This window comes from Macrotis lagotis, chromosome 1, assembly GCF_037893015.1.
Source record: "Macrotis lagotis isolate mMagLag1 chromosome 1, bilby.v1.9.chrom.fasta, whole genome shotgun sequence".
NCBI lineage: Eukaryota > Metazoa > Chordata > Mammalia > Peramelemorphia > Peramelidae > Macrotis > Macrotis lagotis.
The window spans coordinates 420,885,484-420,906,598 of NC_133658.1; positions in this window are offsets into that span (position 1 = coordinate 420,885,484).

Consider the following 21,115-nt stretch of genomic DNA (forward strand, 5'->3'; position numbering starts at 1 on the left):
AAATTTGCATCCATGATGAGCCCTGATAATTTTTTCTTAGGGAGTTCATTGATGGATTATTCAGTTTCTTTTTATGGGATTGTGTTATCTAAGTATTATTTTAATCTTTCTGAACATGTGAGAGAAGAATCAGATCCAAAAGAGAGAAAGAAAATATTAGAGACAGCAAAATTACTTATTATATAAGACAACATTTAAAAATTGAAGATAATAAGAAATTTTGATCTTCATTTAAATTCTATCTATGGATACAGACAGCATTTTCCAGCACAAATTCCCCAGATTTATCCCTTATTATTGCACTGAAGGATTGAGCAAGTCCATCATGGTTGATCAATCACCTCATGTTGTTAGTGTGTATAATTTTCTTCTGGTTCTGCTGATCTCCCTCAGCATCAATTTATGTAACTTTTTCTAAAATCTGGTCCCTCATGATTTCTTATATATGAGTATGTATGTGTGTGGCTGTGTGTACATATACATATGTACATATATATATGTATATATGCATGTACATATACTTCCATCACATACATATACCACCATTTTATCAGCTATTCTCCAATTAATGGATATCTTTCCAATTTCCAATTCTTTGTCACTACAAACAGAACTGTTATGAATACTTATGTACATGTGGGATTTTTACTATTTTTCAAGAACTCTTCAGGACACAGACTCAATAATGGTAATGCTAGATCAAAGGGACTTCAAATTTTTATTACCCTTTGGGTATAATTAAAAATTGCTCTGAAAGAATGTATCAGTTCACAATTCCACCAACAATGCAATAGTGTTCCAAATTTCCCAAACCCCCTCTGGCATTGAAAATTATCCTTTTTTTTGATCTTATTGGACACTTTGAGAGATGTGAGGTAGTACCTCAGAGATGCTTTCATTTATATTTCTCTAATCATTTTTATATTAGTATATATAGCTTTGATTTCTCTGTTTGAGAATTGCCTTTGTATATTTTTAATCAATTGTCAATTGAATGATGGGTATTTTTTAATAAATTTGACTCATTTCTTTATATAATTTAAAAATATAAGTCCACTGTCAAAAGCACTACTTCTAAAAATGATCAAATGTACTATATTGCTTTTGATCTTAGTTACAGTAGCTTGTTTGTTCAAAAACTTTTTTAATTTAATGAAATCAAAATTATCCAGTGTGGATTTTTATTATGATCTCTATCTCTTCTTTGGCCATAAACTGCTTCCCTGCCCATCAATATGACAAGCTGTTTTTTTTTTTTATTTAACTAGTGTCTTTATAATGTCTTTTATGTCTTCATCCTGCACCCATTTTGATCTTATCTTGGTATAGGGTATGAGATGTTGGTCTAATCCTAGTTTTTTTTGTCATGCTATCTTCAAGTTTTCCTGGCAGTTTTTACTAAGTAAATTCTTTTTTTTTTCTTTTTTGAGTTTTTGCAAGGCAATGGAGTTAAGTGGCTTGCCCAAGGCCACACAGCTATGTAATTATTAAGTGTCTGAGGACAGATTTGAACTCAGGTACTCCTGACTCCAGGGCTGGTGCTCTATCCACTGCACCACCTAGCTGCCCCCTGATGAATAAATTCTTAATTCAGAAGTAGAAATCCTTTGCTTTATCCAACAGTAAATTACCACAGTCATTTCTTGTTGGCTCTTTTACATCTAATCTATTCCACTGCTGCAACATTCTATTTGTTAGCCAGTACCGGAAAATGTTGATACCTAATGCTTTATAATGTAATTTCAGATCTGGTATGGCTAGACCATCTTCTTTTAAATTTTTAATTAATTCTCTAGATATTCTTGACTTTTTGTTTCTCCATATGAAGTTAGTTACTATTTTTCCTAGCTCACTAATTAATTTTTTGTAAGTTTGATTGCTTTGGCAGTAAATAAGTAGTTTAATTTAGATAGAATTCTCATTTTTATTATATTATCTCAGCCTACTCATGATCAAATTGATATTTACCCAGTTATTTTGATTTTATTTTATTTGTTTGAAAAGTGTTTCATAGTTGTTTTCATGTAGTTTCTGAATCTGCCCAATATTTTATGTTGTCAGAAATTATTTTAAATGTGATTTCTCTTTTTATCTCTTGCTGCTATATCTTGTTAGAAATGTATAGAAATGTGAGGATTTATGTGAGTTCATTTTATTTCCTATGACTTTGCTAAGTTTGCTGATTGTTTCCAATAGTTTTTAGATGATTTCCTAGGTTTCTCTAGGTATATAACATCATATCATTTGCAAAGAGTGAAAGCTTTCCTTCCTCTTTGCCAATTCTATGATTCCTTCAATTTATTTTCCTCCCTTATTGTTAATGCTAACATTTCTAATTGTAGTATTTTTAATAGGAATGGGTGTTGTATTTTTTCAAAGACTTTTGTAGCATCTATTGAGATAATCATATGATTTCTGCTAAATTTTCATTGATATAGTCAATTATGCTGACAGTTTTTCTAATATTAAACCAACTCTGTATCTCTGATATAAAATCTGCTTGGATCATAGTCTATTATCCTAGCAATAACTTGTCGTAATCACTTTCTTAATATCTTATTTAAAATTTTTGCATCCATATTCATTAGGGAAATTAGTCCATAATTTTCTTTCGCTCTTTTAACTCTTCATGGTTTAGGTATCAGCACTATATTGGTGTCATAGATGCAGTTAGGCAGAATTCCATCTTCACTCATTGATTTAAATAGTTTATATAGAATTGGAACCAATTGTTCTTGAATGTTTGATAGAATGCACTTACGAATCCATCTATTCCTGGAGATTTTTGCTTAGGAAGTTCATTGTTGGCTTGTTCAATTTATTTTTCTGACATTGGGTTAATAAGTATTTAATTTGACAATGGGTTAATAAGTATTTAATTTATTCTTCTTTTAAGCTAGACATTTTATATTTTTTATAAATATTCTTATATTTCACTCATATTATCAAATTTATTGGCATAGAGTTGGACAAAAGTTTTTAATTATTACTTTAATTTCCTCCTCATTGGTAGTGAGTTCATTTTTCTTTTCATTTTGATACTAGTAATTAGGTTTTTGTTCTAATTTTTTAATCAAATTAACTAAAGGTTTATCTATCTTTTCATTTTTTTTCATAAAATCAACTCTTGGTTATATTTACTAGCACAATAATTTCTTGCTTTTGATTTTATTAATTTTATATTTATTTTTCAGATAATTTGATATTTAATTGGGGATTTATAATTTGTGCTTTTTCTAACATTTTTAGTTGCATACTTGATTCATTGATTTCCTCTCTCTGTTTTATTAATATAAGCATTTAGAGATATAATATAATCCCCTAATAATTTCTTTAGTTGTAACAAATAAGTTGCAGTGTGTTATTTCATTATTGTCACTGTCTTGGAAGAAATCAATTTTTGTATGATTTTTTGTTTGATCCATTCTTTCTTTAAGATGAGGTTATTTAGTTTCCCATTAGTTTTAGGTCTATCTCTATATTACCCTTTATTACACATGATTTTTATTGCATGTTGATCAGAAAGGGATGCATTCAATATTTTTGCCTTCTGGCATTTGATTATGAGATTTTTATGCCCCAATACATGGTCAGTTTTTGCTTAGGTGCCTTGTGCTATGGAACAAGTAGGTTTGTTGCTTTATATCCCCATTTCCTTTTCCAGAAATCTATCATATCTAAGGTTTCTAAAATTCTATTCATCTTCTTAACTTCTTTCCTATTTATTTTATGGTTAGAGTTATCTAATTCTGAGAAAGTGAGGTTGGGTTTTCCCAACTGTAGAGTTTTACTATCTATGCCTTCTTGAAATTCATTTAGTTTCTCCTCTAAGAATTTGGATACCACATGATTTGATGCATGTTATTTAGTATTGAAATTACTTCATTTTCTGTGGTCTCTTTTAGGAGGATATAGTTTTCTTCCTTATAGATTTAATTTTTTTAGGAAAGTTATATTTATTTTGAGTTTTACAATATTTCCCCAATTCTTCTTTCCCTCCCCCACCCTCCACAGAAGGCATGTTGTTAGTCTTTATGTTGTTTCCATGGTATACATGAATCTCAGTTGAATATGATGACAGAGAAATCATATCCTTAAGGAAGAAAAGGTATAAGAGATAGCAAAATTACATAATATGATAACAGTTGCTTTTCTTACAAATTGAAGTTAATAACCTTTGGTCTTTATTCAAAGTCCACAATTCTTTCACTGGATTCAGATGGTATTTTACACAAAAGATAGGCCAAAATTGCTCCCAGTTGTTGTACTGATGCAATGAGCAAGTCCATCAAGGTTGATAATCACCCCCTGTTAGGGTATACAAACTTTTCTGGTTCATCTCACTCAGCATCATTGCAAAGCATCCATGTTTCCCTGAATTTCCATCCTCCTGATTACTAAGAGAACAATATTGTTACATGATATACATATAACACAGCTTATTAAATCATTCCCCAATTGAAGGACATTCACTTAATTTCCAAATCTTTGCCACCACAAAAAGGGCTCCCATGAATATTTTTGTACAAGCAATGTTTTTAACTTTTTTTTCATCATCTCTTCAGGGCATAGACCCAATAGTGGTATTGCTGGGTCAAATGGTATGCATATTTTTGTTGCCCTTTGGGCATAATTCCAAATTGCTCTCCAGCTCTGCCAAAATTGCATTAGTGTCCCAGATTTCCCACATCCTTTCCAATATTGATCAGTTTCATTTCTGGTCATATTGGTCAGTCTAAGAGGTATAATTTGATATCTCAGATATGCTTTAATTTGCATTTCTCTAATAAGTAATGATTTAGAGCAATTTTTCAGATGGCTATGAATTGCTTTGATTTCCTCATCTGTAAATTGACTTTGCATGTCCTTTGACCATTTGTGAGTTGGAGAATGACCTGTTTTTTTGAAAATTTGACTGAGTTCTCTGTATATTTGAGAAATGAGTCCTTTGTCAGAAATGCTAGTTGTAAAATTTGTTTCCCAATTTACTACATTTCTTTTAATCATAGTTGTTTTGTCTGGCCAAAAGCTTTTTAATCTAATGTAATTAAAATTATCTAGTTTGTTTTAATGATGTTCCCCATTTCTTCCTTAGTCATAAACTGCTTCCCTTTCCATAGATCTTTCCTTAATTTTCTAGTTTGTTTATAATATAGTTTTCTAATATATTTCTAAATCCTGTATCCATTTTGATGTTATCTTGGTATAGGGTGTGAGGTGTTGGTCAAACCTAAGTTTGTTCCATACTAACTTAAAATTTTCCTGATCGTTTTTATCAAAGAGAGACTTTTTATCCCAGTAACTGCACTCAATTGGTTTATAAGACAGCAGATAAATATATTCATTTTTTGCTTTTGCACCAAGTGTATTCTACTGATCCACCACTATTTCTTATCAAATACCAGATAGTTTTGATGACTGATGCTTTATTACAATTTTAGATCTGGTAAGGCTAATCCACATTGTTTTACACTGCTTTCATGGAATCCCTGGGAATTTTTTACTTTTGAGTTCTCCATATAAATGTACTTATTTTTTCTAACTCAGTAAAGTAATTTTTGGAATTTTGTTTTGTACGGCACTAAACAAGTAGTTTAGTTTTTTGGTAGAATTGTTATTTTTATTATTTTAGCTCAACCTATCAGTGAACCATTGATGCTTTCCCAGTTAATTAAGTCTGATATAATTTGTGTGAGAAGTGTTTTGTAATTGCTTTCAAAAAGTTTTTGAGGCTACCTTGGCAGGACAACTCTTGGGTATTTTATATTGTTTGAGTGTTCTTTGATTGGGATTTCTCTTTCTAGCTCTTTCTGCTGTATCTTGTTAGTCATATATAGAAATATTGAGGATTTATGAGGGTTTATTTTATTTCCTACTAATTTGATAAAGTTGCTAATTATTTCTGGTAGTGTTTTAGAAGATTTCTTGGAATTCTCTAGCTATACCATGATTTCATCTGCAGAGTGAGAGTTTTGTCTCTTCCTTCCTAAATTTAATTCCTTCATTTATTTTTCTTCTCTTATTGCTGAAGCTAACAGTTCTAATACAATATTGAATAGTAATGGTGATAATGGGCATCCTTTTTGCACCCCTGATCTTATGGTGAATACCTCTAGTCTATCCCCATTACATATAATGCTTGTTGATGGTTTCAAATAGATACAGCTTAACATTCTGAGGAATAATCAATTTATTCCTATACATTCTTGTGTTTTTAGTAGGAATGGGTGTTGCATTTTGTCAAAAGCTTTTTCAGCATCTATTGATATGATCATAATAGGTTTGTTGTTGATAGAATTAATTATACTATCATTTTTCATCATTTTTCCTAATATTGAACCAACCCTGCATTCCTGGGATAAATCCTACCTGATCATAAAGTATTATCTTAGAAATAACTTGGTATAATTGTTTGCTAAGATTTTCTTTAAGATTTTTGCATTTATATTCATCAGGGAGATAGAGCTATAATTTTCTTTCTGTTTTAACTCTTCCTGGTTTAGGGATCAGCACCATATTGTTGTCATAGAAAGAGTTAGGTAGAATGCTGACTTCACCTATTTTTTCAAAGATTTTATAAAGAATTGGAAACAATTGTTCCTTAAATGTTCGGTGGAATTCAACAGGTTTTAGGAACATCTAGGTGGCATAGTGGATAAAGCACCAGCCTTGGAATCAGGAGTACCTGGGTTCAAATCCAGTCTCAGACACTAAATAAATACCTAGCTCTGTGGCTTTGGGCAAGCTACTTAACCCCATTTGCCTTGCAAAAAACTAAAAAAAAAGAATTCACTACATTTTTATGCCCTAGTAGCTGGTCATTTTTGGTGTAAGTGCTATGTCCTACATATAAAGGAAGTATATTCCTTTCCATCTCCATTCAATTTCCTCCATAGGTCTATCATTTCTAGGTTTTCTAACAAACTATTAACTCCTTAACTTCTTTCCTTTTTTTCTGATTAGATTTATCTAAATCTGAGAGTGGGAGGTTGAGATTGCCCACTAGTTGAGTTTCTCTGTCTATGAATTCCTGTAGCTCTTTCAATTTTTCCTCCAAGAATTGGATACTCTACCATTGAGTCCATAAATATTTAGTACTGAAATTACTTTCTTTATAGTGTCTTTTGGGAGGATATAGGTTCTTTCCTTATCTCTTTTAATGCTATCTATTTTTGCAGTTGCTTTGTCTGAGATGAGGATTGCTACCCCTGTTTTTGTTACTTCAGCTGAATCAAAATGTATTTTGCTCTCCCATTAAATGTCCATCTTTTCCCCTGGAAGAGAAGGCTCAGCTTTGCCAAGTAGAGGATTCTTGGATGCATTCCAAGCTCCATTGCTCTTCTGAATATCTCATTCCAGTACCTTAGATCCCTTAGTGCTCATGCTGCCTGGTTCTGCATAATCCTTATTGTGGCTCCTTGGTATTTAAATTGTTATTTTCTGGCTGCTTGCAGAATTTTCTCTTTTATCTGATAGTTATGGAATTTGGCCACAACATTCCATGGTGTTTTCATTTTAGGATCTCTTTCTAGAGGGGATTGATATATTCTTTCAATTAATATTTTTCCCTCTGCTTACATGATATCAGGGGAATTTTCCATCAATTAATCCTGTAATCTTAAATCCAAGCTTTTTTTTCCCTTCAATGTTTTCATGAAGGCCTAGAATTTTCAAGTTGTCCCTTCTTGTTCTGTTCTTGAGGTCAGTAGTTTTGCTGATGAGGTATTTTACATTTTCTCCTTTTTTTGTCCTTTTGGTTTTGTTTAACAGAATCTTACTTTCTCACGAAGTCATTAGCTTCCATCAATTCCATTCTCTTTTTAGAGAAGAATTTTCTTCATTTACCTTTCACAACTCCTTTTTCAGTTGGTTAATTCCATGTTTGAAGGATTTTTCCATTTGCCCAAGTGTAGTTTTGAGAGTATCATTTTCTTTTTGCATTTTCCTAATTGAGTATTTGAGAGAATTATTTTCATTTTATACTTGCCCAATTGAAGATCTGAATTATTCTAATTTTTCATTTGTCCAATTGTATTTTCCAAGGATTTGGTTTCTTGTTTCAAGGTATTAATTTTCTCTTGAGTTTATTCTCCCAATTGATTTTTAACCTCCTTCTTGATTTCCTCAAGGAAGTTTTTCTGTACTGGAGACCATTTCATGTTCTCCTCAAAAGTCTGAGGTCTCTCTGTGTTAGAATCTATTTCTTCTAAGTATTTCTCCATGGGCCCCCCTTTTTGCTGCTCTTTCTTCATATTTCTAGGATCTTGTGTTGGGGGATGCCACTTAGAAGTTTCCTTTTTATGATCCTAGATGCTTTGTTTACTTGACTTAGTAACTCCAAGGGCCACCCAGTAGGGGGCATTGGTTACTTTCTCTGGAGTATTTGGGACTCTCAGCAACAGAGTTTGATTTGACCTTGAACAATGTGCTGAGCACTGGTAGAGTGGAGTTAATCTCTTTCTGTTGAGTGAACTCTGTTGCCCAGAGGGGGTGGGTGGGGTTGTTACTGTTTGTTCCGGGAAAAGTGCTCAACTGAAAGTATGGAGCTCAGTTCCCTGGCCCAGCTGGGTGTTCTCCAGGTGTCCTCTGAGACTTTGTCTGGGCTGGAAGTTACCTTCCTGTAACTCCTTTACCCCAAGTCAAAGACTCCACAGCTATAGTTGGATCTTGCCCCTGCCACTCACCAAAATCTTTACATCTGAGGCTGTCCCTATGGCTTCCCCCAGCTCCTGTCCCCTTGCAAATCCACTCTCATCTCCTTGTTTACCTAAGGTCCCCTGAGACAGACCTTCTTGGTAGGTGTTCTTCTCCTAGCTTCTCTTTCTGGGTTTTGTTGATCATTTCTGTTAAGAGGTTTCTTTCATGTTGTATTTGAGGGTGGAAAGAGGAGCACTTAACAATGCCTGTCTTCTCTCCATCATCTTGCCCAGAAGACCCTTATTTATCTCTTTTAGTGAGATCTAATTTTGCACTTGCTTCGTGTGAGATAATGAATGATGCTCTTGTTTTTTTTTCACTTCAGCTAAAGCAAAATATATTCTGTTCCAGCCTTTACCTTGACTTTGTCACTCTGCTTCAAATGTGTTTCTTATATGTAGCATATTGTGGGATTCTGGTTTTTGATCCACTCTTCTATCTGCTTCCTTTATATGTGACAATTCATCACATTCACATTCAAAGTTATAATTAATAATTCTTTATTGTCCTCCAAGCTATTTCCACTCTATTTGTATATCAGCTTTTTTTCATTTTGTCACTACTCCCAGTATTTTGCTTCTGAATTCCTCTTACTTCAATATGTTTATCCCCCTTCTATCCAACTGAGTGTATGTGTGTTAATCCCCCTTTAAGTCAAATCTGATGAGAGCAAGATTCCAGCAATTCTCACTTCCTTCCTTCTTCCTCTCTATTGCAATAGGTCCATTACACCTCTTCATGTTATGCAATTTATCCTACTCACTCTCTCCCTCTTCCTGTTTCTTTAATGCTCCCTTCAATGAGATATATTTTTGAAATCATTCCATTAAAGTCATGGACATATCATGAATGTCCATTCCTTTTGCCTAAGTATATTCCCTCTAATAGAGTTAAAATTCTCAAGAATTTTGAGAATCTTCTTCCCAGGTGGGTATGTAATCAGTTTAATCTTACCAGGTCTTTTTTCCTTTTCCATATTTATGTTTCCATGTGAATCTTGATTCTTCTGATTGAAGACCAAATTTTCTTTTTAGCTCTGATCTTTTCATCACAAAAGATCAAAAGTCTTCTATTTCATTAAATGTCCATCTTTTACCCTGAAGGAAAAGGTACAGTTTTGCTGGATAGTGAATTCTTGATTGTAATCCAAGCTCCCTTGCTCTCTGGAATATCATATTGCAGGTTCTTAGATGCCTTAATGTTGATGCAGCCAGGTCCTGTGTAATCCTCACTGTGGCTCCTTGGTTTTGAATTGTTTTTTTCTGGCAGCTTCCAAGATTTTCCTTTTGATCTTATTCTTCTTGAATTTGGCCCCAACTTTCCTTGGTCATTTCATTGTAGAATCCCTTTTAGGAGGGGATAAATTTATTCTTTCAATGATTATTTTTCCCTCTGGTTCCAGGACAGCAGGGCATGTTTTACTTTACTAAGTCCTGAAGTATGGAGTCCAAACTATTTTCTTCTTCAAGATTTTCAGATTGTCCTATGATTCTAAAATCATCTCTCTAGGATCTATTTTCTAGGTATGTTGATTTGTCAATGAGGTACTCTTTTATTTTATTCTATTTTTTTCATTTTTGCATTTTGTTTAACAGATTCTTGATGTCTCATGAAGCTATTAGTTTTCACAGATTTCAATTTTTTAGAAGAATTTTCTTCATTTACCTTTTACATCTCCTTTTTCAATTGGTAAATTCTATTTTGAAGAAATTATCTTTTGCCATTTGCCCAATATAATTTTCAAAGTCTTTGTTTTATTGTTGTATGATGTTACTTTTCTCTTGAATAGTGTTAATTTTCTCTTGCTTTTCTTTTCCCAGTTCTTCCATTTGATTTTAAAGCTCCTTTCTGATCACTTCTGAAAAGTCTTTCTGATCTGGTGATCAATTCATATTCTCCTCTAAAGCTCTACCCCTTTCTGAGTTAGTCTCCTTATCTCCAAGGTAACTTTCAATGAAACCCATTTGTACTGGTCTTTCTTCATTTTGGACCTTTTACTCAGGGTCTTGTGCTGGAAGAGGGGTGGGTATGCAGATCTTTGGAGTAGAGACTCCTAGAGATTTTATATACTGGGCTTACATACTCCAGGAGTTTACTCAGACGGTTCACTAGTAAGGAATGCTAGAAGCTTCCTCTGGATTGTCTGTATTGGAGGTTTCAGAGGCCTACTCCCTAAGCCTGTGGCAGGATCTGGGCTGTCCTTGCACAATCTGGGTTGGGCCCTCACACTGAAAAAGTCAGACTCTCTCTGTACAGTCACCAAAATCAGGTAATGAGCAATCAGCACTGGGGAAGATCTGCTACCCACAGCTGGACCTTGGGGTAAGTTGCAAAAACTTGGGACTACTTCTATTTGTTCTGGAGAAAGTCAGAACCTCAAATGGGGAACTCAGATGGAAACAGCAGGACTCCTCTACCAGAAATAGGGGAACTCAAGGCCTGGGTCTTGCAGATCAGCCAAGTTGACTAGGAAGATATCTGGGCAGATACACTGGAGCTGTCCTGTCCACCCACTATGCACAGGACAAAGGCTTCTGTCACTGCAGTTCCAGGGTTAGTCCCAAGCCTCATCCACAGTCCCTGTGCTGGATCTCTGTTCTCTGCCCTAGGCCATTCATGCTCCAGTGTGATTGAACTTGCTGGGAGATGTTCCCATTTATTCTTCTGTGGGTTCTGTGGATCAAAATACAGTAAGAAGTGTGATTCATGGCAGTTCTGAAGAAGAGCCAGGGGACCTTAAAACAGTGCCTGGCTTCTTGACTGGAAGTCTTACCATGCACTGTTACTTCAATTGTGCACAATATTCCACTGGTTCTGCTCATTTTACTTTTTATCAGGGCAGCTAGCTGGTACAATGGATAGAGCACTGGCTTTGGAATCAAGAGAATGGGGATTTGAATCCCGACTGACACACTGGATACTTACTATCTGGGTAATGTTGGGTAAGTCACTTAATCCTGATTGTCTAGATCCAGGTTCGTCCAAGTTCATATCTGGCTACTGGATCCAGATGATTTTAGAGGAGAAAGTGAGGCTGGTGATTTAGCACAGCACCCTCTCACTCAAATTCATTTCATGTGCTTGTCATGGCATCTTTTCCCCTGATGTCATGGTCTTCCTTGAGAATGAAGGACAAACATCAGCATTATTATTATTATTATTATCATAATCATCAATTTGCATCAGTTCATCTAATTCTTTTCATGTTGCTCTGAGAATATTCTGACCATCATTTATTAAATCATAGTAGAATTCTAACATAAATCCAATATAACAACTTTTCCAGCTGATGCAAAAATTATATATATCTTCTCAATTTCCAAACTTTTACCACCACTAAATGAGCTGCTATCAATATATTTTTTACAGAAGTCATTTTCTTTTTCATTTTTGTTCCCATCTTTCTGGGATATAGACATAGCAGTGGTACAGCTTGGTAAAAAGCATGAATAGTTTTATAGCCTTTTGGACATAGATCAAAATCATTCTCCCTAATGATTGAATCAGTATACAACTTCAACAGTAGTAGATTTGTATTTTAATTTTCCCACATCGCCCAATTTTCATTTTCCTTTTCTATAATATTAGCCAATTTGACAGAAATGTGGTAGTAGCTCAGAGTTGTTTAAATTTGTATTTATTTCTATCTTTTACAGTAATTTAGAGCATTTTCTTCATCTTACCATAGATAACTTTGATTGCCTTTTCTAAAAACTTCCTCTTCATATACTTTGATTATCTATCAATTGGTTCTTATTTCTATAAATTTGACTTAGTCTATTTATTTGAGAAATGAAGTATTTTTCAGATAAATTCATTATAAATATTTTCTTTTACGATAATGATTAACAAATATATTTTGCATAACATTCTATGTCCTTCCTGTTTGTCCTACTCTTTCTCTCCTTTTACCATGTCAATTTCCAAATGTAATTCTTTAATCTACTAAAAACTAACCTCCACTTTATCAATCCCCCTTCTTTTATCCTCTTATAGTTCTACTTGTGTGGTATAGAGAGATTTCTTCAATCAATTGAGTGTACATATTATGCCTTCTTTGTGACAGTTCCATTGAGAGTAAGGTTCATCTGTTTCCCTCCCCACTTCCCCCATTTTCCTTCTTATCACACCTCTTCTTTTTGTCTATGTAATTTCTTCTAATTGGGCTAATAATGAAAAGAAAATTGGGAGTCATAAGTGTTTTTTCCCCATGTAGGATTATAAACAGTTCAACCTTATCACATCCTTCATGATTTCTCTATCTGCTTTACCTTTTCATGTATCACTTGAGCCAAATATTCTCTTCATATCTGGTCTTGTCAACAGAAATGCTTGAAAGTTCCTTATTTTATTAAATACCCCTAAAAAAAAGAATATATTGAATTTTGCAAGATAGTTGATTCTTGGTTGTAATCCTAGCTCATTTGCTCACCAAAAAAAATCATTTTCCAATCCCTCTGAGATTTTAATGTAGAGGTTGCTAAAACTTGTGCTATGCTAACAGTGGTTCTATGATATTTAAATTGTTTCTTTTTTAGCTACTTAACTTTTCTCCTTGATCTGGAATTTGGCTATAATATTCCAAGGAGTTTTTTGTTTGACCTTTTTCATGAGATTATAGGTAGATTATTTTTATTTTTATTTTACCTCTCATTCTGGAATATAAGGGATTTTTTCTTAATAATTTGCTGAAAGATGATGTCTATGATTTTTTCTTATGTTTTTCAAGTAGTTTGATAATTTTAAATTATCTCTCCTGTGTCTATTTTCCATGTATGTTGTTTTTCCAATTACTTCACACATTCTTCTATATTTTCCTTCTTTTCAATTTTTTTATTCTTTGTGTGATGTCTCAAGAAGTTATTAGCTTTCATTTGACAATTCTAATTTTAAGGAATCATTTTCTTTCTTGAGCTTTGGCATTTCCTTCTCCATTTAGACAATTTTAATTGTTAGGGAGTTAGTCTCTTCATTGATATTCTTGTGCCTCTTTTCACATTTGCCCATTTCTGATTTTTTTCTTTTTTTAGTTTTTCATTTATTCATTTATTTATTCTTATTTTGTACAAAAAATTTTTATACATTACTAAAATATTATTGTTTAAGAGTAAACATAATACCCCCTCCCCACCAAAAAATATAGACCCACATAAGTGATAAAGTAAAGGGGAGAGAAAAAATACAATTAAAATAAAAAAATTAATATTAATTGTAGGTATGGCCACGTGGCACAGTGGATGGAGCACCAGCCCTGGAGCCAGGAGCACCAAAGCCCAAATATGGCCCCAGACATCCAACAATCACTCAGCCATGTGACCCCATCCAAGCCACTCCAACACCATTGCCCTGCAAAAACCAAAAAAACAACCCCAAAATAAAATAAAATAATAATAATAATAATAATAATAATAATAATAATAAGGGCAGCTGGGTGCTTGACAGAGCACAGGCCATTGAGCCAGGAGCACCTGGGTCCAAATCCAGCCTCAGACACCCAACAATCACCCAGCTGTACAGTCCCAGGTAGGCCACCCAGCCTCATTTGCCCTGCAAACTCCCCCCAAAAATAATAATAATAAATGTACTTCAGTCTGTGTTCCAACACCACCAGCTCAGTCACAGGTGGATCACATTCTTTATGATAAGTCCATCACAAAACCTACTTCCATATTTTTCCACCATCGCCTTTACTGAATGCAACTCCCCCCATTCTTACTTCTCCACGACCATATACTATATTTTTTCTCTCCTTTGAGTCTGTCACTGTTGTAGGGTAGCTGAGTGGCACAGCCAAGAGATCTCTGGCCCTGGGGCCAAAAGGCCCCGAGCCCACATACCACCCTTTAGGCCCAGCATCCACCCGGCCCTATGATCCTGGACAGGCCATCCAATCACAGCCCCTTGCAAGAAGTTAAAAAGAAATTGTGTTATATCTGACCACTCTCCCCCCATGGTCCATCCTCTCCTCCATCACTCACATGGCCCCCTTCCTCCGGTCCCCTTTCTCTCCTTCTTTCTCGAGATGTCTATATCCCAATTAGTATATATGCTGTTTCCTATCCTAGCCTCCTCTGATGACAGTGAAGATTCCCTCATTCTCCCTTGCCTTCCACCTTCCATATCATTGCAATAGCTCATTGTAATAAAGAAAAATCTTTTTTTATGAAATATCTTAGCCTATTCCTCCTCTCCTTTTTCTTTCTCCCATTACATTTCCCTTTTAGCTATTGACTACATTTTTACTCTATCAAATTCAGATTTCTCTTGTGCTTCATCTATAAAAGCTCCTTCTACATGCTCTATTAGATGAGAAGGTTCATATGAGTATAATCTGTATCATTTTCTATACAGGAATACGTGTAGTTCACCATCATTAAGTTCCTCATATTTTCCCCTACTCCTCCATTCTCTATGCTTCACCTGAAAACTGTATTTGAAGATCAAACTTTTCATGCACAGCTCTGACCATCCCAACAAGAACATTTGCAATTCACCTGGTGCATTGAAAGTCCATCTGTTTCCCTGGAAGAGAATATTCAGTTTTGCTGGGTAGTTGAATCTTGGTTACATTCTAAGCTCTTTTGCCTTCTGGAATATTATATTCCAAGTCCTACAAACATTTAATGTATTTTCTGCTAAGTCCTGTGTGATCCTGACTGCAGTTCCATGATATTTGAATTGTCTCTTTCTGGCTGCTTGTAATATTTTCTCTTTGACTTGGGAGTTCTGGAACTTGGCTATAATATTCCTGGGGTTGTTTTTTTTTTTTTTTTTGGATCACTTTCTCAGAGAGATCATTTTATTCTATCAATTTCTATTTTGCCCTCTGCTAGGATATCAGGGAAATTTTCCTGTAGTATTTCTATGAAAATGATGTTAAGGCTCTTTTCCTGGTCATGACTTTCAGGTATTCCAACAATTTTTAAATTATCTTTCTTAAATCTGTTTTCCATAGGAGTTGTTTTTTCAATGAAATGTTTCACATTGTCTTCTAATTTTTCATTCTTTTGGTTTTGAAGTATTGCATCTTGATTTCTCATAAAATCAGGAACCTCCCTCAGTTTCATTCTTTGTCGGAAGGATTTGCTTTCCTCAGAGAGCTTTCTGATCTCTTTTTCCATCTGGCCAATTCTGCTTTTTAAAGCATTCTTCCCCTCAATAACTTTTTTAACTGTTTTATCCATTTGGCCTATTCTGGTTTTTAACATGTTATTTTCTTCAGCATTTTTTTGGATCTCCTTGACTAAGCTGCTGACTTCATTTTCATGTTTTTCCTGCATCTCTCTCATTTCTTTTCCCAATTTTTTTCTATCTCCCTAACTTGATTTACAAAGTCTTTTTTTTGAGTTCTGTCATAGCCTGAGCCCCATTTCTGTTTTTCTTGGAGTCTTTAGATGCAGGAGTTTGTACTTCCTCATCTTCAGATTGAGTATTTTAATCCTTCTTGGGATCATAGGCAAAGTATTTCTCAAGGATGTTCATCTTTTTTCTCTGCTTATTCATTTCTCCAGCCTGTGCCTGGTTGTGTGGTGCTTCCTGAACTTTTGAATATTAATTAGACATCCCCACAAGGACCTCTGTGTGTGAAACACTGTCTTCCCCCTTGTTCTGTGAATGACAATAAGCACACCCCTCAGCCATGGGGCTGAGGTGGGGGAGCCCTGATGTTTTTTGAGGTGGGCCTAGACTATGATCAGTATCTGAATGTGGTCAGAACCCCAGAGTCCTGTTCCAGGGACAGAGGACAGACTTCTGCAGTCTCTCCCCACTTCCCTCCCTAGGCTCAGCACTCATGCCCTTTGGACTCCTGCTTACTGGATCTGCCTGCTTCTCATTTCTGTGGCTGCTGCACTCTGTGTGCCCTGAGGGCTGGGCTTTAGGTGCTCACTCTGGCAGAGGTCCCTCACTGATCCCCGAAGTTGTGCTTGGTGCTCCCCAGGGTGTAGATCAGGAAACTGCCCTTGAGGCTGGGAGCCATGGTTCCCAGCCCTCTGGGGCTGCCTCTGGGAGGCTGAAGTTCCTTCCCTCTGTCGGGCTACCCCCCTAGTGGGCCACTCCTCTGACCCCATGGAGCTGAGCCTTTCCATTCTTTTCCAGGTTACCTTGAGCAGGAGAACTGCCTCACTGGGTCCTTCTGTTGGTTCTGTCTCTTGAAAATTTAGAGTCCTTAGCTTATAAGTTTTGAGTGAGAGCACCTAAGAGATGACCCTCTCCTGTCACCATCTTGGCTCTGCCCCCCCCATTTCTGTTTATCAAAGCATTCTTCTCTTCATCGTCTATTTGTTTTGCTTTTACCATTAAGGTACTGTTTTCTTCAGTAAATTTTTTTTGTGTCTTCTTTACTTAAATGTTGACCTGTTTTTTTCATGATTTTCTTGTGTCACTCTCCTTTTTTTCTTCCTAATTTTTCTTCTCCTTCTCTGACTTGACTTTCAAAATCCTTTATGAATTCCTTAATGGACTGAGGCAATTTCTTGTTTTTCATTGTCAGTGTTTTGTCTTCCTCTGAAAGTGTATTTTGTTCTTCCTTGTCACCAAAGTAATTTTCTATGGTCAGAAATTTTTCTGCTTGTTCATTTTCCAGCCTATTTCCTGACTTTTAACTTTATGCTATAATGGGGCTCTGATTCCCAAGTGGAGGGACACTGTCTCAAGCACTAGATTTTTGTGAAGATATTTTCAGGGGCAATTCTGGTACCTGTTAAGATTCTGGCTCTTCCAATGGTGGCATGATCCAGGGAAAGGTGTGCTTACTACTCTCCATTACTGTGTCCTTGTTTGTGGTGACCACAAGCACTCTTTTCAACCCTAGAACTTTGAACAATATCACTTCAAGCCTGATCCCTAAAGCTCCACTGTGTTAGTAGTCCTCCAATACTGGGACAAAAACCCAGAACTGTTACCTAGAACCAAGTTTAGGCAATGAACAGATCCTGTCTCTGGTGCCAGCAATGATACCCAAGTAAACTTCTTTCTTATCACCGATTCTTTTTACCATCTGTGAGCTAAGTCAGGAAGTTAACACTGCAGCCACTGATGCAGTTGCCCTGAAGCCTATGATGAGTTTTCTGAGGACTCATCTTTGCTGGTACAGCCTGTGTTGCACTGCAATCCTCTCTTACCCTGTTGTAAAATACATTTCCTGACAATCTTTTAAATTTTCTTGGTCTGGAAAATTATATCCCTTCATTCTTGGAACAGTTTCAAATAAAAAGGTAACTGAAGCATTGATAACTGAAGTGAGGCATTTATGAAAAAGACAAGCAAAAAATTTATATTAAACATACATTTTTTGGTAAGGGAAGGAGGACAAGTGATCTCAGATTTAAATTTGGCTATAGAGTTACATAAGTTGATTTAAAAACCTTAAGATGCTACCTGTTATTGTCATTATATTTCATTGGTTTGGGGGGGACTTATAATATTGGAGACTGACCTGGGGTACTAAGAGATTAAGTGACTTCTAAAACCTATAAATGTCAGAGGTAGGACCTAAACCCAGTCCTTTTTGACTTCAAGCCTAATTCTTTCTCTTATGCCACTGTGCCTCTTACCAAAGGCTAAATAGCAGGTATAATTTGTACCAGATAAGTGTTGCTTATAAAGCCATTAGATTTTATAGGGTAGTATGGTCACATAAGACTTTGTGGAAGAAATAGAACATGAAGTATGGACATAAGCATCATAAAAGGAATGGTAAAAGGTCTAGGATAAACATAAAATTATAAAAAAATTATTTTCATGATGTGTTTAAGGAAAATGATTGAATCATAAATTTGTAAATAACTGAAAAGTATATTTGAATTCATGCAGTACAATTGTGGTACATGCCTGAAAAAAGTAGATAAAATTGTAGAAAACAGAAAGTCTAGAACACTAGAGATCATCTAGTTGGTCTTCATTTGTGAGAAAACAAAGTAAAGCCAAAGAAGGGAGGGACAAAGCAATTCAGTGAAAATTTATAATTAGGAAATACTACTTTTATCCTTTTCTGATTACTGTTCTACCAATATTTAATGAATTTAATTAATTTTTTTCAATAATTAGAAGCATGTTATACTAAAATTCCCGTATTTATCATCAATGGCACATGAAAATCACATCTTATAGTATCTTTAGCAATATGTCACTGAAAAAAAAGAGAAAAAGATTTCTCCTCAAAGTTCATTCTTAAATATATGAAACATATTAACTACCTAAGAAGTTAACTTAATATTCTTCAAACTTCTGTCATGTTATAATGTAGAGAAAATAGATATTTAACATTTTTATCAAGCTAATTTCTCCTTTATGAAGAACTGTCTTGACAAGAATTTTTAGATATCAGTTGGACTGAGCTAAATTTTATAAGCATTATTTTCTATTTTTCTGATAAAGAAAATGAAGTTCATATGAACTCAAATGAATCCCAAGGTCCAATAACTGGTCAATGGTTGTTGAGTTCCTTTCTGGACTGCCTTATCCTTTCCCAGGTGAGCTTTGAAGGAGTAGGAGACAAGGAAGACAAGTTCTCCCTTTGTACACTAAGGTCTCCAAGGTCTCCATTTATTGAACCAAATACAAGTACTTAAATATCCTCTCCAGTCCCTAATCCACTCCCACTCCCATGAAACATAGTAAAACAAGCCTCTGGTGCTCAAGGAAACCAGATCATGAAAGTTCACAGCACTCCCACACAGAACAGTTACTAAGAAATGGTAAAGACAGATCTAATTCCCTTTTCTTCAGTTGAAATGCCCAGTCTCTTTCCATCATGCCACACTATCTCCATGAGAAAATTGTTGGATTTTGGGGGACTTAAAGGATTATCTATTCTTTTTTCCCCTTGTGAATGAATTAGGTTTCAGATCATGAAATGTTGATTTCCGAACTCAGAAACATTCAGTGACTTCAGAAACTTTCAATGGTTCCTCACTGTTTCCATAGTCTAATTTAAAGGCTCTCTGTAATATAATTCCAACATAACTCTTTGTTCCTACTTCACAATCTATTCTTCATGTATTCTATGGTGCAGGCAAACTGGATTATTTTTTGTATCTGAATTTGACTTGCCATCTACATCTCTTTGCATTCACATACTACATACAATGTCTATGCTTCTTCTTTGTCTTCACCTTATAGAATTGTCTTGCTTCAAGCTCAGTTCAAATCCCATATCCTCTGAAAGTTTCCTTTTTTTCTTGTAAAGGTTAATGCTTTAATATATCCCCCCTTGTATTTACTCAGTGATTAATATGTTTTATCCGCAAGGTAGAATGCAAGTTCTTTGTGAGGAAGAACTATTTCACTAACACAATTTTGTCAAGGACAGTATCCTGAAGACAGTGGATGTTTAATAAAAACAAATAATATTTAACTGAATGTTCTTGGATTATTGCACAAAGAAATATTTGCCCTTATTTATGTGAATAACATTCAATCTAATAAAATAATTAAAATGGCTTTTCTGTCTTATATGGAATATTTCAATGATAGAATTAGGATAAAATAATCATATATACATATATATATGTATATATATATATGTATATATTCAGGTAATTTAAAAAAAAATTTTGCCAAACTAGAATTGTCAATAAGTGCAAAGTACTCTTCTTGGGGTCATTGATTATCTGGGATTCAATATATATGTATTTTAAAATTATTCCTTGCAGCCTAGGCAGCTACTAACTTGTCAATCAATGACTTTTTCTCCATAATACAAATAGTGTTCTCCTTACTCACAAAGTGGGTGCAGGAAGAAATAAAATAGAATGTAAATGTTTCTGTGAGTGAAGCAAAGTGATATGGAGAAAGAAAGAAACAAAGAAAGAGAAGAGAGAGAGAAAAGAAGAGTAGAAGAAGGGAGAGAGATGGTGATGCAAATAGAGACAGTTTGAGAGAAAGCAACAGAAAAAGGCACACATGGAGGGACACAGAGAGAAACAGAGAGAGAGAGAGAGAGAGAGAGAGAGAGAGAGAGAGAGAGAGAGGAGAGATTTTCTTTTTCCCAGCAAAACATTATTATATGTGGGTGGGCAATGTTGTTTATTTAAAATAAATATGTGGAGAGAAGGAAAAAAAAAACTTATTTCCTCAAAAGGTGAACTAATTGACACTAATTACAGAATGTAACTTGTGCTAGTTGAAAAATAAACAGTTTAACTTTTAATTTACTAAGCGCCTACCCCACCAATGCAATTATCACTACAGATTGAATGATTCCTTTTTCCATATAAGATTTATAGATGCTCTAAGAAATATCAATATCAGTATGGTGACCATTGTAAAAAATGTATAATTTTTTCTGCTCACAAGAAAAGATAACAAATGTCTTTTCTCCTTTACTTTCTGAACACCAACAGTAGCAGAGTCAGTTCCCAGATTAATTATGTAGAGTAAGAGTGCTATGTTAAAACCCTTTTTCTTTTGAATTGAA